Source organism: Manis pentadactyla, chromosome 1 (assembly GCF_030020395.1).
Source record: "Manis pentadactyla isolate mManPen7 chromosome 1, mManPen7.hap1, whole genome shotgun sequence".
Lineage (NCBI taxonomy): Eukaryota > Metazoa > Chordata > Mammalia > Pholidota > Manidae > Manis > Manis pentadactyla.
This window is the reverse complement of record NC_080019.1, coordinates 223,247,783-223,260,900: the sequence shown is the minus strand read 5'-3', so window position 1 is coordinate 223,260,900 and position 13,118 is coordinate 223,247,783. Positions and strand designations below refer to the sequence as shown.

General features: G+C 38.4%; 1 protein-coding gene and 1 long non-coding RNA gene across 31 annotated transcripts in view; both read right to left on the bottom strand.

Annotated features, from left to right (window-relative positions):
• The window catches only part of MAGI1 (membrane associated guanylate kinase, WW and PDZ domain containing 1), a 569,375-nt gene that overhangs the window by 447,846 nt on the left and 108,411 nt on the right, over window positions 1–13,118 (bottom strand). The window lies entirely within an intron of this gene.
• On the bottom strand, window positions 944–12,545 carry LOC118908612 (uncharacterized). Of its 2 annotated transcripts, XR_008999306.1 has the most exons (4): window positions 11,145–12,545; window positions 10,392–10,502; window positions 9,844–9,913; window positions 944–8,134 (listed from the first exon to the last, which is right to left on the bottom strand). It is a non-coding gene; the product is annotated as an uncharacterized LOC118908612 (long non-coding RNA). The 2 variants fall into 2 exon arrangements; XR_008999305.1 differs by having other exon boundaries at window positions 9,844–10,502.

The window sequence follows — 13,118 nt, the reverse complement described above, 5'->3', positions numbered from 1 at the left end:
ATTATACACACATGCATGTATGTATATAGATACTGGATGAAATATATATTATGTGGATATAATATATAACAGGCATTACTGGATTCATAGCAGTTTCCTAAAACTAATAGACCCTGAAAGTACAACAAATATTAAGTAAGTGCCTGAAATTTTTTTGAGATACAGACTTCAAAAGACTGGGAACCACCACCCTTATCTGGAGTGGTCTTTCAATCAGCCTAGACAATATAATGCCTGACAGATGGAGAGAGTAATGAAATCGGTCCTAGCTCAGACTACGAGGGCTGAATTCACCAAACAAAGAAAACAATCATCTGATAAGTAGTAGAAAATATGAGAAAGGAGAAAGATCCATGAATTTAAAGAGGCAAGAACTTACTTTTGTTTCTAGGGGTCTTTTCAGAGGCCCAGTTGCTGCTGTGGGTTTTAGGTGAGCACAGACCTGTCTCTTCTGGGCTTAGTGGTACACTCAGCATGTTCAGTCCAGAGTCCTAAATATCTCTCCTCTAAGGTGTTCAACTACATAAAGAGCCACAATTAGGACTACTCCTGAATACCATTAATGACTTTCAACAAATTCTAAGTACACCAACCAACTTTTAAACATTATGTGATGCAAAGAGTAACACACACTATGGAATTGGAAATAGAAACCATCAGTTATTGCAAAGTCCAGACAGCACAAGAGTTGAACTTGAGAGGACTGAAGATAACAATGACTAAAACAACAATGCAAAAATTAGTCCTAATAAGGAAAAGAAAATAATAGCAGCTATCACTATCTACTGACAGCTAACACTATTGAGTAAATTTACACATATTAACTCAAAAAGGCTACAGGCTCAAAAGACCAGGAAAACAATTGCTGAACTTGTTGGGTTTTCTCTCTCTCTCTCTCTCTCTCTCTCTCTCTCTCTCTCTCTCTCTCTCTCTCTCCTCTCTCTTAATGCATGCCTCAAAATCCACACAATAAGCAACATTTTATTTCCCATGCAATCAGAGGGAAACAAAGGTACAGATTACTTAAGTTACTGATAACAATAACTGGAGTACCATCTTTCTCATTTCATCCTGCTTAAGTTGGTATTAAAAATGAACTTACAGTTCTTAAGTATATATGAAAAGATGATCAGAAATGGATAAATACAATGCCAGATGCCAAGAAAAGTCAGACTGGGACTTAAATGTTGTTTTGAATAACCCAGCAGGTGGGCCACCCAAATATCAATAAGAGTTATCACTGAGAAAGGATTTAAAATATGAGATTGAAAAGTGTTCATCTTTAGTAATGGAGCATCAACATCCTACCCTCTCTAGCACACCTTTGAAAGAAGGGGACAATGAAAGTTGTTGGAAGTAAGAAAATAATTAAGATTCGTACTACAAAGCTATTGGCAGAAATTTTTCAAAACCTAGATGTTCAATAATGGGATTGGTTAAATAAATTATGAAATAATCCATAGAATGGAATCCTATATAACTTTTGAAAACTTTGTTACAGATCATGATTTATGAAATAAAAAAACAAACTGTATCACAGTACCTAAGGAATGAACCCATTTTTATTCAAAACTAAACAAAAGTATGTTTACGGGTGTTCATTAGATATAACTAAAAAAGATGGGAAAGATGTATTACTATGCCAGCATTTCCCACAGTCAACTCCAGGGGTCACTAGTTCCCCAAGCACTTTAACAAAGACTAAAAAGGGGAACAGAGACGGGGCTGGTAGTTCCCTGGTCCAAGATTAGCTAATGTATATTTAGGCTTTCTCATACATACACAGCTTTTTCAAAAACTGTTTACTAATGGAATTCTTTTGAGGATTAATAACCAAAGAACATACTTTCTTGAATGCTGTACCAAGGGGTTCAAATGGATTTTTACTGAATGGTAGAACATGAGATAGTTGTGGTTTTGTCAATAAACCTATATTACTTCAGTAATAAGAAAAAAAATAGGCTTTATTTTTTTTTTTTAAATGACTACAGCAACTTCTGAACCATCATTCAAAACGAAACTACAAGACGGGTGGATTAACTTCTTTCAATAAAACTTTGCTAGAAAAAATGAACAAAAATGTGGAGATGCTTAATAAAGTCACATTGGCTTTAAAGACCCTTTTCTTACAATGTCAATAAAACAATAAAATTTCGAACAATTGAAACCATCACATTTTACATTTCTCAATAATTTAATGAAAGGGTATTAGAAATATCTCCCTGAATTTCAAGCAACAAGTTGAAGAAAAGAAATTCAGAGAAAGATTAACCTTAAAATGAAATGTTCATATTCTGAATAGACTTTGTAATATGTAAGAGAAGGGATAGGAGGCAAAGTTAGGCACAGAGAATCGGTTTTAGTAAACTTCCATCAATCCAACCATCTATTCATTCAAGAAATTAACATGTACTGAGCATCTATGATGTATCATGTGGGGATATAAATATGAAGGAAGCCATTATCTATGCTCAAGAACTCACAGTCTTGACTGGGGCGGGTGGCAGAGGAAGTAGATATGTGGGGTACATAATGCAAGCTCCAAAAAAAAGCACCTAACCTGAGGGAAAGGGGATGTGGGTAGATTTGGCAGGTTGTCAGGTAAGGCTTCCTGGAGGAGGTGTCACCTGAGCTGGCAGCAAAAGCATGAGTAAAGTATCCATTATTGGCATATGTTCACAAGGTGCAAATATGAGGATGTTCACATGTCTCTTTGGATGTTCACTGCAGTATAACTTAAAATAAAGGAAAATATGAAAATAAGCTTTATAGCCCTCAAAACATTATAATCTTAATGCCCATGTCATGCTGTAAATAGAAATAAAGTTGACAACCCTGAGTCACTGCCCAGCCTTCACCTGACATTTAGAACTCTCTATATGCCCTGACACGCTCACACACCCACACATATACACACACATGGATCAGAATCACACTATACATTCAATCAGCAAATTTGCATCAGAACAAGACCCAGCACAGATGCAAGGACCAATATTTTAGAATCAATCTCCCAGAAGACTTGTAAGAACATTCCAACCTTAACCTTATATCCAACCCAAAAGCAGTTTTAAAGGACAAGCTGAACCACATTGCCAAAAACCTAAGAGTTGAAAGAATCACGGGTTCACAGCCCAACCATTTATAGGTGTGCACACGGAGGGCCACTAGGGTTAAGGACTCTGCCCAGGTTCCATTCATATAGCTGGAACTGCGACACAGGCCTCCATGTTAGAGCTATCCCAATAAACTACATGGATCGAACTCCTCCCACTATATTTGTGAACAAATAGCTGAAACACCACAGTATAAATTTGGAAAGAAAATAAAATGAAATTCATTGCCCTATTTGTTTAGACACGAAACCTATCATACTGCATTTATAACTTTTAAGTATTGGTATGCTCTTTAAAAAATAAGGCAAATAATTACAATATTAACAAAAATTTATCTAGCTCCTATTGAAAATCTGGCAATGTGACAGGCCCCAGTATCCATCATCGGCCAGCCATTGAACTAAGCCTTAGGTAAGTAGAATCAATAGCATCATTAAAGCACAAATTTTTAAATTATTAAAGATAAAGTAAAATGAACATAAGACAAACCTAGACCATACAGCATTAAGAACCAATAAATTAAAATTTTGGAACATGGGACAAAAGTATTCATTGCTCTATAATTTATATATATAACATCAGGGTTACTTCTCCTTAGGAAGCAGAAGACAACATGACACACAATGTAACCAAGGATGACAAAAGCAACTATACTTCAAAGTATTCAGGGGCGTACTTAGCAAAATCTCATGCACAGAGTCCTTTGAGGGTGGACGACTTCTACATAAACCCATGTAGCTCAAGTTTAAATCTGCGACAAGTAAGCAGCCCCATCAGGGTTATGACAGCCAATGCGATGCACACACACATTATTGTAAATAGGTACTTCAAATAGAAAACTAATTATAGAGACTCATTACATAGAAAAGTCTTTCATTAGAGTCACCAACATAGTAACTGTCAATCTAATTATCACGGAACATAGAACATGAAGCCTTATAGTCACAGCCAGATGGGTAGCCAGTAGGTAAATTCCCTCTGGATTCAGTGACTCTAACTTGCAAAGCTATTTTTCTTTAATTACATTACAGGGGAAAAAAAAGAAAAGAAAAAAGGTTTCGAACCATGGTCCTCCTAAGTCCCCAAAGGTTTGGGTGGTTGGGAAGAAATCCATTAACTTGGGTATGGCTGCTGAAACTCCAGAGAAGAAAAAAAAAAGCCAACAGTATGGATAACTTTTTAACTTTTTAACGAATGTAAAGTAACAGCAGAAACAGATTTTATTTAATTCATTTATCAATATTTGTAGACATTGTGTGGTTTACTTTTCAAAAATTGTCAAGAACTATAGACGTAAATGTGAAGAAAACAGGTAACTCCAAAGAACATATCTAAAACATTACTGTAAGTAAAATTGCTACAGCAGCTAAGATTTTTCTTTTCCTTTTTTAAGTTTTAACTAATGGGCTTTACATGCTTCTTCTTAGTGTCTCCTAGACAAGCCTGATCATAAGACCTACTTGGGGCACTTAAAAATCACAGAAGCTCTGGGAATTCTGATTCTGTTACTCTGGGATGGGATCCACTATTTTAACAAATGCTTTAGGGTAATTCTTATCATTAGGCAAGTTTGGAAATAGTGTGTTATCTCATGGAATCCTCCTATCAACTCCACGAATCAGAAACCACTGGTAGATGCACTTGACAGCTGAAAAAACCGAGGCTTAGAGAGGTCACAAAGTGACTCATGGGTCAGAGGCAGAAACAAATACAGATGTGGGAGCTCAGACCAGTAGCTTTTAGCCTGAAGGCCAAATTGCAATTGTCAAATTCTTCTTGCCCCATTAACAGAACAGAAAAGGACACTAACAAACTCAGTAGCACGGACAGCAAAGATTTAGTGGCATACCATCCTTTCCTTACTATCTATCTCATGGTATCTAAGAGAAAGACACTAGTAAAAGCCTATAGTGCAGTTCTGGTACATAATATGAATAAATTAAGATTTCCTTCCTACTTACTATTCTTTAACCCTTCTGTCAATATCCTATACTGGAGTATTTATGTCTCCTGCTATCAGTTGAAGCCAAAGGGTTCCTGGACTGTAGAAAAATATATGAAATACATGCTTGGCAGAAATTAGTAACATTTATTTTTAATTTTCTTTTATATTTTTTCACTTCATGAAACTTACATTCAAAATTTGATATCCAAAAGCCCCACTGGTTTCTTGCCTAGGAAAGTCACTTAAAAATTTGCATAACTCTTTTTTAAAATCATAACACCATTAACATAAATCTCCCCACACATTGTCAAACTCCAGCAATACAGTTTAATAGAAAATAATGACAACTAACATTTATTGAGCATCTCACACGTACTCAATGATGAATTCTCCTATTAAGTCTAGAGGGAGGTACTGTTGGCCCTATTGATCGTTAAAAACACACACACAAAAGCAGTTAAATAGTATATCCAAGGTCACATGGCTATCAAGTGCTAGAGACATTATTCAAACCCAGAAAGAATCACTCTTTCATTTGACTCTCACCATAAACTTGTTCTGGTTGTCTTTTGATGCATAATAAATCAACCCAAAACATTACTGCTTCAGACAACAATAACTTCATCTTTTACAATCTCTGAGTCAGGATTTTGTACCGAGCACAGAGGCAAGGTCTCGTCTCTGTTTCTTGAGTCCTGGAGAGCTTCCACTGGGAAGACGGAAGGTGACTCATCAGTGAGAGGCTCGCATCACCGGGGCCTCAGCTGGGCTGTCCGCTGGAAACACCTAGAGGGGCCTCTCCACGTGCCTGCTTGAGCTCCCTCATTGCTTGCTGGCTACATTCCAAAATGGAAAGTCCCAAGACACTCGGGTGGAAGCTATATCACTCCTTTTGGCTCTGTCTTGGAAACCTCACTCACATCTCCACTTTCACCATAATTACAACCACTTTCTCTCACCCCGATTCAAAGAGGGGACAGACAGCACCAACCCCTACCTCCACAATGTAGCGGCATCCAAATCAGAATTGGAGAACAGTATGTGATATGGGAGCTATCACTGCAATTTCTGCCACAAACCCTAATGAATATTATAAATGAATCACAGTTAATATTTTAAGTCCTAACTAACAGTGAGAAAATTGAGTTTCGGAGAGGCTGTGTGACTTGCCAAAGTCGCATAATTAATACACGATGATGCTAAGATGCTAAAACAGGCCTGTGTGGCTCCAATCCTGTATAATTTCCATTACACCATACTTGTAAACCATGCCATTGAGACTGTGCTGTCTTCAGTGAAAGCTGGGACGCATGCACGTTTTTAAAAAAAAAGAAAGAAAGAAAAGTAAATCATCCCTCTCCCCCAAATTGTGCTAAGAGTATCCAAATACGAATTACCAGATTTTGGAAAGGCAGCAATTAGAAATTCTCTCAGAAATTATTCTTAGCCCTTAACAATGATGTTGAATGTTAGGGCTTGTTCTTAATTGAGGATTAATGTAAGAAAAGAGAAATAAAACACCAAGAGTATACTGCAAAGAGAGTTCTTGGGAAAAACAGCAACCACTTAGGACAGTAGTACAAGCCATGCAATGAAGCTTAAATAAACAGAGCCAGGCAACACAGGGAAACCCATGGGCCGCAAACTCCAGCTGATGGGAGTGCCCAGGTATCACTGTCTACAGGCTTGAAAGTGCCAATCCCAAGCTATGAGTGTCTCTTCTGGCATGGGAAATTTCACAACACATCTTTATTGCAGGCCAAGGCTGCTTGCATCATGTGGATTTATTGCCTATGAAAATCTATAATGTGAATGTTTACTGTTGCCACGGAATCTTCACATGGGGTCAAAATAACACACACCCATCATTGTGACATTTCCAAACAGGGATCGGAAATGGAGGCGCTTAATGTTATTTATTAAAACAAATCAAGACGTCTCTTTTTTAGATACCTACGATGTTCATGGGGAACTTAGCAATATGTACATGGTCTTATATAAGTTGAACATCAATCCATCAATCCTTTATTTCACCAATGAGTTAGTTGAGTAAAATGCCAGGCATTAAAGTGACTGCACCTCTTCAGCGAATACGTCTTAAATGTGGGCAATGTCTGCACTTGCTCCTTAGGATGGGTTCACAGAAAGAGCAATAGGCAGAAAGCCTTACTTGAAAATTCAGCACATCTTTTTCAATCCCTTTTCTCTCCACCCAAAGCCTTGATGGTGACATTAAAGAACACAACGTACGAAAAACACAAGGCACTTGCAGGTCTGGTTTTGTGTAAGTGACGTCTTGAGGATTCAGAACCAAACTATCACCTTAGGGGCAGAGGCTGGAATTCCTAAAATTACTCTCATTCATTCCAAAAGGCAAGGCCCAGCAGACACTTCCTTTGTCTTCAAACAGGAAAGCCAATTTTGTCTTTCAAAACCCCTACAAAGCTTCTTGATATGATTAATGACCACCTATCCTACAGCTTTCTTTATCAAAGGGAACAACTTAACCTAAATTAATTATAGTTTGAAGTGCCAAGTGCATAGTTAATGGCTCAAATCAAAGTCATGTAGATGAGAAAGCCTCTTCCAAAACTTTGCCAAGTCATCCTCCATATTAATGTTCAAAAACAATGCCTATCTGTACCATTAATGCACTCACTCCTAAACACTTTTATGCTCTGAAAGGATTCTGCAATAGTCAAACTACGATTGACATTAAGTCCAAAAGAATATTCAACTATAGCAATTAACATCTCCCTAGAGACCAATTAATTATTCAGCATTCCCCACCTGCCTAGAAGCCCAGAGATACCTGTTTGTTCTCCAAATGGAAGCACTTGCTTAGCGCTCCCCCAGCGTGGAGAGGAATACAGATTCACTACCACTGTGTCCCTGTGACACTGGAGAATAGATGCTCAAAGAGGATCAGATCAACACCACCCAACAGCCTGGCTGATATGAAGAAGCCCCAGAGAGATCACATCTAAACGAACTGTCATTTTTTTTTCTCCCTAAACACAGTGGCCCAAAGGTAAATATTGTGACAGATCTCATTCAGTCATGGGTAACAGACCTAGCAAGGAAGAAAACAGGTTCTTATCAAAACTGAAAACAATATAAAATATTATATACTAATAATAATATTATTATTATATCATTATAACAAGTCATCGTAATCACAACAATAAAAGCACAATCATGTCCAGTGTTGTTGGGAAGGTTACCAATAGAGAATAATTTGGTTACATGTGATTAAAAAAAAACCCTTAGAGTCATTAAAACCTGAGACTCACCAATTCCACACTTGGGAAGCTCTTCCAGGAGAATCATTAACCATGTGGGCAAAGATTTAGCTACAAGGATGTTTATCACAGAATTGTTTAAACTGTGAAAGAGTAGAGAAAACCACAATACCCGCAAATAAGGAAATAATTACAGGGATAAAACACCATACAGTACAATACCAAGCAAACTTTTAAGTGTAAAATCATGAACATATTCATAATTTATTAGAAAGTGAAAATTTAAGTAGCAAAATTATGCACTTCAATATAAATTTTAATTTTATATACCCAAACACAATACATCTCAAATATCATACCCCAAAAGAATAAATATTGGTTATATTTGATAGGTGTGATTACAGGTGCCTGTCCTTTCTCATCTTTCTATTACAAACAAGTATTACTCTTCTTCATTAGAAAATTAATAGAAAGCACTTAGGCACTTCACCAACATTCTACCACATGGGCCACTTTTAAAGGCATACTATTTTCAGAGGAGACAGATTTTTTTTTTCCCTAAAATTAACTCGAAGTCTAAATTCAAATATTTAACTCATGATAGAGCCATTAATAGCACTTTCTCTCTATAGAATACTTAAGAACAAATGATTGTGATGACTGACCACTTGTCAGAGAGTTTGATATACCAGTCAGCTTAATAATTCTTTCTACAGAATTCCTGCTCAAACAGACATTTCTCAATTTATCTACATTTGTGAGGTGTTTTCACCCAGAAATCCAACCTTAGCTGTGACATAATTTAAGGAATCAAATCCTTTCAAAATAATAGTCCAGTGAAATCTTCAAATCAAAAGGGGGCAGGGAGAAAGACTGGGCATAAAATACTATTTTTACAAAGTTTTCGGGGAAAGCAATACTTGAAACATTGCTTTCCAGTATGACAGAACACTTTAGTGTGGCATCATAGAGTGTAGACATTTACTTGTAAAAATTAAAGATGCATATGTTTGTATACATGTGTATATGTGCATAATTATGAATGCATGGAACAAAACAGAAAATTCAATTGTTGAAATTCACACTGTTGGTAGGCCCAGCAAATAGCAGTTGATGGCTCATTCACTTGTATGAAACATTTCAGAGAAAGTTCCTATTACTATTTCGTAAAGCTTATTATGCAAAGTCCTTCAGATTGACTGCCCTAGAACAGCAAATGAAAACACAAGTACCAATGAAAATGCAATGCATTCTCAACAGATGTCTTTCAGACACAGAAAATGCATTCACACAATCCACACCAGAAGGATTCAGCTCCATGAAAACAGCCATCATAGGAAGGCAGTTCACAATTACTGAGGTCCATTTTCTATCTATAATTCTTACTAATGACATGTACCTTTATGGTCATCCATCTGAAGAAATCAGGCTTATCATGAAATGAAAATGGATCAGAGGAATAAGGTCAACCTCAGCAAAAAATGGGATCCCTTCAGAGGTGCTGACAGACACAGAAAGGTCACCCATGCCCAAAACTTACCATTCCTTTTGATCTGATTGGGTTAAAACTGCATAGAGAGAACACCACCAGAGGAATAAAATGAAAGGAGCTGGAAAGAGAAGGTACAATTGTGAGCTGTCCTCATTCTTTCATGCTGGAAAATTAATGTACAGCAAGGATCTTGGCATCAATGTTAATTCTCCATACATACCCCAAAGTCCCCACAGAGATGTTTAATACAATTTCTAATACCCTTCATTTTACTTGCTTACATTTTGAATTAGACTTGGAAAGAGGGATTAAAGTTAAACTGGATTAAGGAATGCAAATGAAAACAAACCCTCCCCAAGGCATTAATTTTCCAGATACCATAGAAGTTTTTGTCAAGTCCAAAGTGAGAATGCTAAAATGGCCTTAAATCCGCAGAAATCCGCATCTTGCTTACAAAAGAAAAGGGGGGAAAGGAATGTTTTTTACTTATCTTGTAATTAATCACTTGTATGCTTAAATCAAAGAGAATAATTAAAGTTCCAAAAGAATTTCAGATCAGCTTTCATATTATCTTTGCATCCCATGATTATAATTACCTGGACCACAAATATAATGAGCTTTCCATCCTTCTGGGAAATTATGCTTCTTTGCATGTCTTTGGGACAAGTGATAGGCAGTGTTATCTCATCACCATGGCTTGAATATTACTGCAAAGGCACATGCAGTTTCTTAAATGTTTAATCTTTTGTATGTCAGGCCTCTTTCAATTCGTTAACAATTTAAATTCACACCACCACCCAAGACATGAAAGGTATAAATCAAAACATCTCAACAAAACTTCTCAATCACTGTAATGAGCATGATGGATGAGAGTTAGACAGAAAATACAGGATTATAATTGGGAAGAGTAAATACAGGTATGGATGATAATAAAATCAGGTACTTATTAATTGTCTAGCAGTAGACATGAAACAGGGCCGAGCATATGTAGGTACTCAATAAATGCTCACTTAGTAATCATATACTAGAAACAATTACTTTGCCATCTCTGGCTCGCTAACAGCACACAACCAAATAACAGTTATCACTATTTGACTAGGTTCTAGTGAATTTGGAGTTGGGATGGGGAGGGAGTTACTAAGAGCATTAGGCTACTTGCAACTCACAGTCCTACACAGAAGACTCCCTGACAACAATAATCAACAGACAAGAAAAATGAAGATGAGGCCACAGGAAGGGAAAGGCACATAAGCCAGGGTGGCCTTTGAACACAGGAGGAATCCCCCACGGAGGGCCTGAGTGTAGACACGGAAGCTCAGAGAAAGCATATGAATTACAATTCTGCCCACCCTCTGCAGGACGGTGAGAGTAACACAGTGACTTAATCGGCTAGAGATACCCGCGTAGTATCTGTGAATACCACATTCTTTTCCTTTCTTGTACAGTCTTGTTTGAAACTCTGGCAAAATGCTGCACGAGGGAAGCAATTGAAAGTTGGCTGAGATGAAGTTCCGTGATTTCAATTAAAAACATTCTCTCACTTGCCACTTGCTACCGCTGGGGAAAACAAAAAAACGGCAATGGCAAGGGTTTTTTTTTTTGTATTGAACAATATTTCTGTTAAGCTTCAGAATGGTGAAAATCATTTATCGACATGCACAAGTAACTTCTGTTCAAGCTACACCAGGGCTCTGGTCCAATCCCTAGATTCTGGGAATAAGGCAAATTTTCTGTAGCTTAATTCTACTGTTCTCATTTCCTAAGCAACCTCCACAGATTTGCATTTATATATCCAAGAATGCCTGAAACCTCCCACAAATGCCTGCTCTCCCACAGAGTTCGAATATTTATCACTTTTGCTAATACACATTCATTCTGCTTCAGAAGATACCAGGTCTAAAATTTCATTATTATTTTTTTAAAAACCCACCACTTTCACCATACAAAAAGAACTACCAAGATTGCTCTCCCCAAAAGGACAACATAGTTCTTAATTTTTCCCCATGGCACTAAATACTAAAGAATACAACAATAAAATCTCGGTGAGAGTTCTCTGACATGAATTAACGATAACTTTGCATATCTCACTAGCAGGGAATCACCACCCGGATTTGCTTCCGTCTACTGGGCACTCTCACAGGTTGTAGGATAGCACCACACAAACACAAGGGAGGCACACAAGCTCAGGTAAAGGAGAGGGCTCTTTCCCACATCCCTGAGCTTTGTGCTCCCAGAGAACTGGTCCCCAGACCACTGCTCCCTCCTCCAGGGTATCTAACAAGGACAGAAGCCACAGACTGCCACCCAACTAAATGGAAGCCCAGTTTCAGAGAGTGAAATAAAAGCAAAAACAGAAAAAGGCAAGATGGCTCCTTTACAATGGAATTTCAAGCCAGGCAGGGAGACAGAGCCCACAGACACTGACTTCAGAATGCAAAGATAAATCCCTACCCTTGGCTCTGTGCAAGCAAACCCCCTACAGAGGCATTCATTCCTGCTGGGAGCACCCAAGGGCCTGCTGGAGTCTGCAAGCAGAAGGGCTGAGTTTAAGCTGGGAAGAAACAGAAGGAGCGCGGGCTCCCTTACCTGTACCAGCCTGTGGCTCCCTCCCCCTTATTCTGATTAGGGACAGGCAGCCAGGGCTCCCCAAGCAAGTCTGCAGAGGGGCGGGGCACCTGACTTTCTGCTCACACCTGAGTGCAAGAAACAGCATGCTCCCCCACCAGAAAGCCGCTGTGGGAGAGGACCCAGGCCCGCATCTCAAGCTCAGGAGTACAAGGGGCCAGCAGCATTGACCTTCAACATCTCTATTAACCTCAGGGAACAGGGGAGAAGACTAAAGTTGCCCTGAGGGGCTTTAACAGAATCAGAAATTAAAGATCAAAGGCAGAGAACAAAAGGGGTGGTGGGTGTCACTAAAGCGCTGGAACAACACCATAGGGCCATTCAGGTAAAAAGAGCTGTGAAATTTGTCCACATGCAGCCAGGGAGTCTTAGCTTCATGTCTAAGGGTGGTACAGAAGCAGTGGACAGGGCTCGGGCTATGGGGCCTGCCTGGGTTTGTATTCTGCCTCTGCCACCTCCAAGTTGGGTATGACCCTGGGCAAGTCACTTCCCCACTCTAGGATACAGTTTCCTCACCTACAAAATAGGGATAATAGCTATGCCTCCCTCATATGGCAGAGTGAGAATTAAATTCCTAGCCCACAAAAAGCATTCATGAAATGCCATTATGAACTATATTACAACTCAGGAGAACACACACACACACACACACACACACACACACACCTTGTCCTGAGATCAGTTTTCTTGAGAGGAAA